This window comes from Anas acuta, chromosome 22 (genome assembly GCF_963932015.1).
Source record: "Anas acuta chromosome 22, bAnaAcu1.1, whole genome shotgun sequence".
NCBI lineage: Eukaryota > Metazoa > Chordata > Aves > Anseriformes > Anatidae > Anas > Anas acuta.
The window spans coordinates 2076121-2084241 of NC_089000.1; positions in this window are offsets into that span (position 1 = coordinate 2076121).

Here is an 8121-nt window from a genome sequence, read left to right on the forward strand (position 1 = left end):
ACGGGGAAGGCAAAGGTGACATGCTGGCTTTGCAGTGACCTGGTCTTCAGGGCGCTTTCGCATCACGGAATCAAAAAAAATCACAAGGGTGTTCCCTGAAAGGGACCTCCCCAGTCTTATATCAAGGAGAAAAGAGTGGCATGGTCTCAAGTGGCACATCAGCTGGACATTGAGGATATGGAGAAAGCTCACAAGGAGGTTACAGAAGACCAGGCAGGGCAGAGCAGTGTGACCATGCTGCAGATGCAAAGCCTGGAGACGGGGATGTCCTCACATGGGACCCAAGCAGGATGGATAAAGGATTTGAGGCATGGAGGAGGAACACAGCCGGTGCCCAGAAAACAACAATCTTTGGCAGATATGTTGGCTGGACATCGCTGAATGCTGCTGGGAGCTCCACAGTCCTCAGAGCAGGTGGTAGGGTGCCATCAGCTCCAAGATTGCAGTGCCTGGAGTCACTGCTGCCCCTCTGCTGGGGGTGCAGGCACTTCTCCCAGCAGGGATGCGAGAGCTGGGAGGAAGGCTCCAGCAGCAGGGCCCTCCCTGTGATCACAGCACAGGAGAGCACTCAGCACAGGCATCCACTGAGAGGTCACCTATGGATGGAGCCCGGGAAGTAAAACAAAACTGGCAGCCAGCCAGTGTCTTTTTGCGGCACTGGGATTTATCTTCAACCGAAAAATACCCACCTCGTCCTGGGATCCTGCATCCTTAGATGCCCAGCACCGGGCCGTCCACTGGGAGGGGAGCTGCGTTATCTGACAAAGGGGGATTATGCTGTGAAAACTGCTCATTGGGGATTGTATATTAACAGGATATGCTCGGCTAGTTGACAGGAAGCAATAAAGTAATTTGAAGGAGACTGGGAAAGAGTGTGTGAGTTCCTGCGTCTGTGTTAAATCACGGCACTAGATAAGCAAACAGTGCAGCCCCAGAGCCCCGCGTAGGAGCACTGCCAAGAGTGAGTTGCTGCAAGCCTGGCCTGAATGCGGCGTGGATACCAGCAGATCGGAGGCAGATTGCAGCCTCCCAGCCCCGCAGGCTCCCAGGGCTCCAGCCTTGCAGCCAAGGCAGGTTGGCAAGTCCCTCTGCTCGTCGGCCCCCGCTCTGCGTCCATCCCCGTGTGGAAAGAGAGCATCGCTCGGCAGCCAAGAGCCCTGGCTCTGCTTCCAGGAGCCCATCCCTGGCCTTTGGGGGGCTCGGGAAGGCGCTGCCCCTCCCAGCAGAGCCAGGCCTGGAGGAGGAAAGGGAGGAGAGCCAGGATGAGAAATCCACGCAACAGCCAGAAAGGAGGCTGTGAGAGCTGCAGGGTGAAGGGGGAGACAGATACTGTCTGCAACGAGGGCAGCAAGGGGGATTGTCGGAAAACATCAGGCAATTCGCGTTCAGCAACCGGCTCAGATTTACGCGCCCCGTTCCGATCCTGCCTGGGGGAAGCGGTGCCTGCCATGCGTGTGTGTCAGCGAGCACTGCACCTGGCGTGCTGGCCAGTGCTCAGCCTCCCACGTCCTGCTGGAATCAAATATAGGACACAATCATCAACATTTTTCACTCTCATGGAGGCTTTGCTGGCCTCTGGGAGGGGAACGGAGGCTTTGCAGGCCTTCTGATGCAATCTCTGGTCCTTTTCATCAGGGATGTGCTTTCATACCCCTGTGAGATTGCCCAGGGAACTTGCTGCCCCTGGATATGAGCGCTGCAGGACCTGCAGGAGTGTGTCTGCATTTGGTGGACACCCATGGTGTTCTCTTCAGAATAACAGAAGTGAAAAGAAAAAAAAGAAAGAAAAAAAAAAAAAAAGTGTAGACCCTTCTTTCCATCACAGGCAAAAAGAAGAAACAACCCTGACCTGTGATGTGTTGAACCTCTTTGCCCTTGTCGTAAGGACTTGTACCTAGGCTGACAGGCTGGAAGCTGCCCCTGGCAATGGGTTGTACCAAAAACTGCACCACTCCGAAGCACCTAACGCTATCCTCTGCAGAGTGCAGCGTGCATCAGGCATGTGTACATCTGACCATCTTGCCTTTTGAGAAGGGTTCCTCATTTTGAGCCTAAGTCTTGAAGAAATGTAAATTTCCCATTCAGTCATCTCCAGCAATTCTGGTTCTCAAAGGAGACTCCTCTCAAAGAGCTGCTCAGCACCACGCAGGCTATCAAGGCAAGGTGTTCCAGAGATTGTAGTAACTAAATGATCAGTAATTTAAGAAAGATAAGTTCAGGCTCAGTAGGTAGGATAGGGCATTGACCAGGGGATCAGAGGAGGTGTGTTTTAAGTGTGTGTTATTACAGAGGGAAGCCCAGGATTGTGTTGCAGCAGTGGGGAAGGAGGAGCAGAGAGCTCTGGAGTGGTCAGTGCTGGCTTGTCTTGAACTCGGACAGCAGCAGAGGTGGGATGGACTTTCCCTCCCTGCTCACTCCCCAGGACTCCTGGATCAATGGACTTTTATCTGCGAGGTGTCTCTCATTGTCACTGCTAGATGGAGAAAAGAAAACACTTCCTTTCTCTATCTGCAGCTTAACAAGTGGCCTTGTTATGGTTGAATACCTTATTGTTTTGTTTTGTTTTGTATTTTTCTGATTTCACTCACTTCACTTTACCGGGCCCGTTGAAGTTGGATGATGTTGGATCCTCAGCACAAAGAGATGCCAGCAACGTTCTTGCACCCACTCCTCTCACATGCCTCACACACCATCCTTGGACTAAAAGGCTGGACAAAAGCGATGTATTCTTCCACCTGGGAAAGAACTGCTCCAGCTGGCTCTTCCAAATGCATCCAGGTCATCTGATGGTCATGTTCAGTGGCTAAATAGAGCACTGCCAGTTCTTCTTCTCCTTCTCTTCTCCTTTCCTTCCACAACTTGAATGGAGCAGGCTGTGCTGGTGAAGCAGCTGGTTAGCAGGGCAGCCACACAGGCAGTGCCCAGGGTCTGAGAGGTGCTGCTACAAACCGAGGGTACGCATGCTTGTGGTGGTTTCACGCTGATGGGCAGCCACACCACAAAGCTTATCTCTTACCCCCCCCCTCCTAGAAGGGAAAGGGGGAGAAAATACAATGAAGAAAGGCTCATGAGTTGAGATAAGGGCAGGGAGATCACTCACCAACCACCAATAAAGGAGATAAATGTAATTTATTGCCTATTGATAAGAGACTAGAGCAGTAGGAACTAAAAGCAAACAAAAACACCTTACACCACCACCACTCCCCACACACACACCCTCTACCATTTCCTCTCCCCCACAGCAATGCAGGGGAACAGGGAATGGGGGCTGGGGTCAGTCCCTATCACTTCACCACCTGCGGCTCCTCCATGGTCCCTCTCTGCCCCTGCTCCCCGTGGGCTTCTCTCCATGGCTGCAGCTCCGGCCTGGGGCCTGCTCCTGCGGGGGCTCTCCACAGGCCGCAGCCTCCTCCAGGCCACAGCCACCTGCTCCACCGGGGGCTCCTCCACCGTCCAAACCAGTAATAACCTGACCTCAGCCCCACATCTCTCTGGCCCACCATCTCTCGAAAAGCCTAATGGAACGGGGGTGCTCTGATCCTCTTTGCTTCTCCAGCACTTTGTCCCCTTTCCCTGACATCTCCACCCAGCTGCAGGAAAGAGATGTTCTCCCCGTGCATGACCCAACCACATCATGACAGATTTGGAAGGGCTCCTGGAGCACTGGCTCCAGGCCACCAGAGAGGAAGGACCACTCCCTGGACTGGACCGGCGCCAGGCTAGAAAGAGACGCAAGCTGCCTTAGCTGCAGTAATTAAATAAATCCTCAGCCCATATGAGAGAGAACATCGCATCTCCCCCACTCTCTCCATACTGCTGCAGTACATGCAAGCCACTGGCATTACTGTACAGTCCTTGCCAAAAGTGGCTGAAGACTTTGAATTGGGTTAGGTTGCTTCTATCCAAGCTTTGGGCTCCTCTGGGCAGCATCTCCAGAAGAACCCATGCTCTTCTGGAGGAGCTCCATGTTCGTCTGGAGGTCCAGAAGAACCTTTTCTGGTCTGCTCATCCATGCCTGCCCTGAGCCTGGGGAAGCAGAGAGCAAATCCCTGGTGTAGACTGATCCTGTTTAGACACATTCTTGTGCTTACCACTGTACAATGCTGATAGTTGAGACTGCAGGATGGGCAGGAAAAAGCAGAGGCCCAATGCGTGTGAGTCCATCCATGGGAGATGAGATGTTTGCTGTCCTGAAGCATTTAGAAGCGGGTATCACTGTATCATTGTGAGTTGTTTACTGAGTCACCATCAACTGCTTCTGGGGAGGAACAGATGGTTTCCACACAGTGGACTAAAAGTAGCCCTGGCTTCTTCCTGCCTCATACAGAAATACCGTCCTTTTAGCTTTGCCTGGTCTCTTTAGGAGCTGAAAGCCCCAGTGAACATGAGCACTGCCTTGAGAGACAGGGAGATGTCCTTGCTCTACATGGGTTCTAGGCTCTGGAAGCTGCTGTCCACCTTTTCTTCTGTGGTCCCACAGTTCGTCTGGCCCTGCCAGCTGTTGGCTTTGAGGAAGCACCAGGCTGCTCACCCTGTGATGGTGACATGGCTGGCAGGACCTCATCCTTCTGACCTCATCTGCACAAAACGTGCCAATCCTCTGGTTCCTGAGGTTTGTGTGACGCTGGACACCAATGTCCCTGCCCCGAGCCCTGCCAAGCTCCCTAATATCCTGGAAGCTGTGCACCCACTGTCCCAGGTATGGGACATCATGACCAGACTGGCTTCCCATGGGAAGCACTGAGTATTTTGCAGCCCCACAGGTTCCCACCAGGTCCCACCAGCCAGGCTGTGCGTTAGGCTCACGGAGGGTCCCGTGGGGCAGCTGGAGGGCATTCCGGGTGCCCAGGGAGCCGGGTGGGTGCCGATGTTGATCATTTCCCCCCCCCGGGAAGGCTCCCCCAGCTCCCACCTCATCCCCAAGGCCGGGGCAGTGGTCGCACGGCCCCCATGAGCCGCTCCCCCCATCCTGCAGCCCCCTCCCCGCTCCGCAGAGCTGCATTGCGCGGCGTGGCCCAGCCTTTCTTCCTTTTCATCCCTTTTCTCAGCCCCTGAATGCGCTTTGCTTGCTTTGGCGGCGCAGGGCAGGGAGAGCCCCTCTCCCCCTCACCCCCCCTGAGCCCGGGGATCCCCCCCAGCAGATGGGGCCGGGCTGTGAATGCGGCCGCAGCGCAGGCCCTATAAGAGGATTTGCTGGCGCCCCTTTCATTGCACGCCTTTGTGTGCTGCTCCGCTGCGCTGGGACGCCCCCCGAGCTCTCCCCCGGCTCTCTCCCCTTCCCCTCCAGAAGAAAAGAAAGTGCCTATAAAGGCCTTGTTTGTCCGACTCGGTCTGAAGGGACCATATTGCTGTAGGTGCCACGGGTCCCGGCGGGACGGCGTCGCCCCCTTTGAGCCTGGAGAGGGGGGGGACACGGGCGGCTCCCTCCTGGGAGGGTCCGCGGGCGGCTTAGCCAGGCGCTGGGAAAAAAAAAAAAAAAAAAGGTTTCAGTTGCATTTCAATGCCCATTGAACCCCCAGAGTCCCAAAGCGCTGGGTTTTTTCAGGGGCTCTGCAGCCAGACAAAGCGCAGCCGGGGCCACCGAGGCGGAGGCTGGGACCGGCCCTGGAGATGGGGGGGGGACACGACGAGGAGGGGGGGACACGGGGCTGGTGGCCCCGCATCCCCACCGGGAGCCGAGGAGGGCCGCATCGTTGCCTTTCCTCTGACATCTAGTGGTAAAGGCGGGGAAGAAAGAAAATGTCGGACGGGTTTTCCTGGCCCGGGCGCAGTCATCTCCTGCTGCGGCATTTTGCCCTTTGTGTTCCGGCCTTTTACAGAGCAGACGGTCCCCGATTAGCAGGGAGGCAAAAAAAAAAAAAAAAAAATCCTGCTGCACAATAGCCCTGGCAGCTCAGGGATGTCAAGCAGTCCACCCTCGCCGAAATGTGTGCAGCCCCGGTGCCGTGGCTGCATTTTCAGGGCATGGAACAGGGCCCTGAAGCGTGCGTCTGGGCTGGAAGGACGCACGAGCATACCTGCAGCCCTTCGTGCTCCAACGTGCCCTCCTTGGCGGCTTGCCCGCCGCTCAGAGGAAGCAGTGTGACATCCCTGTCAGGCCCAGGAATATTTCCAATCGAGTGTAGTGCGTGCACTGTGTCTCACCGAGCAGAGAAACACATTCAGGGGTACGAGGCGAAGTGGCCGTGCACCACAAAACGCGGTGGTAAGGGTGCTAGCAGGGCATCTTGCCCAAGGTAAGGTGTCCTCCAAGCATGCACAGTCCTGCCAGGGCTCACTGCATGCGTCTTCAGTGCTGAGCAAGGCCATGCTGCCAGCAGAGCAAGCAGAGGAATGGCCAGGTGGAAACTGAACCAGGGTTTGCACCTCTGCCCTCCCTGGCACAATCCCCAGAGCAAGAGCACGTCTGCACAGCACCCTCCAGCACAAATTGCACAGCCAGGCCCATCACCTGTGGGGTGTCTGCCTTCAGGTCTTATGAAACGTTTTATTTGCTTAGAGTTTAACTACAGCAGAGCTGCCTGCCCTGAGCACTGCTCCCGTGGGATGCTGTGCTGCATCTCTGGTAATGCTGATGCTGTTGGTACACATGGAAAATCCACTCTGGAGAGGGTGCACTAAAGGGTGAATTGTTAGTCTCCACTATAAGGTTTCAGTGCAATTTCTGACTTCACACGAGGGCATCCACACCACTCGGTGACTGTCACGGGCTCAGGCTGGAGCCTTTCCTAAAGGGCTCTTGTCCATGGAGACTCTGAAGACTGGTAACCTGTAAGTCTGGAGTGCAGACACTCCTCGCATTAACACTCCCTCTGTCCTTTACCTGACACACTCTGCTACAAAACTTGCAGGAACCTAACTATACCGAGGCGCGCTCATTTTCTTTGTCGTCAGAGGAAATCATTTGGATCAAAATTTAATTGCAGAATTACCCGTTTAAGGAATGTAACTTATTGACTTGTTTATTTCCTGAGTAACCTTAAGGGATCTCTTGCCTCCTCCCCATAGCTAATGCTCTCTGGGCCATGCTCCAGGCTCATTTTGGGAACATCGCTTCTGTTCTTCATTTAGAGACACCCCACCAGCAGCTTTGGGATTAAAAGTCTGCTTAGGAAAGAAAAGCTGCAGGGTCTGGGGGAAAAATCTCTGCACCGTGTGCTGCTGATAGCTGCTGGACTGTGTCCTAGGCCACAAGAGGCCACTGAGCCTGCAGCAGATCACCCTGACTTGGCAGAAGGGGTACGCAGGAAGGATGTGCCTGCAGATGCATCAGGCGTGTGGATCAGAAATGAGGATGAAAATGGGCATTTCAGTGGTCTTGCGCAGAGTCAGAGCATCTGTAGCCTCCGCTGAATCCTAGAATCATTAAGGTTTGAAAAAACCTCCAAAATCATCTGGTCCAGCCATCCCCCTAGCACCAATGTCACCCACTAAACCACGTCCCTAAGCACCGTGTCCAACCTTTCCTTAAACCCCCCCAGGGCTGTGACTCCACCACCTCCCCGAGGCTGTGATATGAGCCTGTGCCAAGTGGTTGTGACACACTGCAAGCAGCCAGACTTGCAGCTGAACCCAGTTTGTTTGGCTGGCAGTGGCTCTTCCAAGGCTGCAAATTGCTGGAGGAAATCTGGGGCCCACTGCCTGTCTCCTGTGACGCTTACTTCAGTCTCGCTGAGTGCTCCTAGCACAAGTGATGTTGCAGCAAAACTAGACTCAAGGACATTTAAGAAGAAATGCAACTTGGGGAAATTATGGTTATTTGACAGCATCCACATTTTAGTGCTGGCAGGAAAAAATAAGCAAGATGCAGAACACAAGCTGATTTGAAATATATATATATATATATATATATATATATATATATATATATATGTATATATAAAATCTAGAATCACAAACACCAAAACTCGTTAATAATAAATGTGTGATGTTTCTGTCTGCCTGGGCTCAGGCTGCTTGAATGCAAAGGTCCTTGGGGTCATGAAAGCCCAATATTCAGACACTTCTGATTTTTCTGTAATACATTTTACTTTTAAAAACAAAACAAAACAAAAATACAAGGGAAGAGGCTGTAAATTTAGACGGAATGACACCAAACCCTGCTGGGAGCTGTAGGACAAT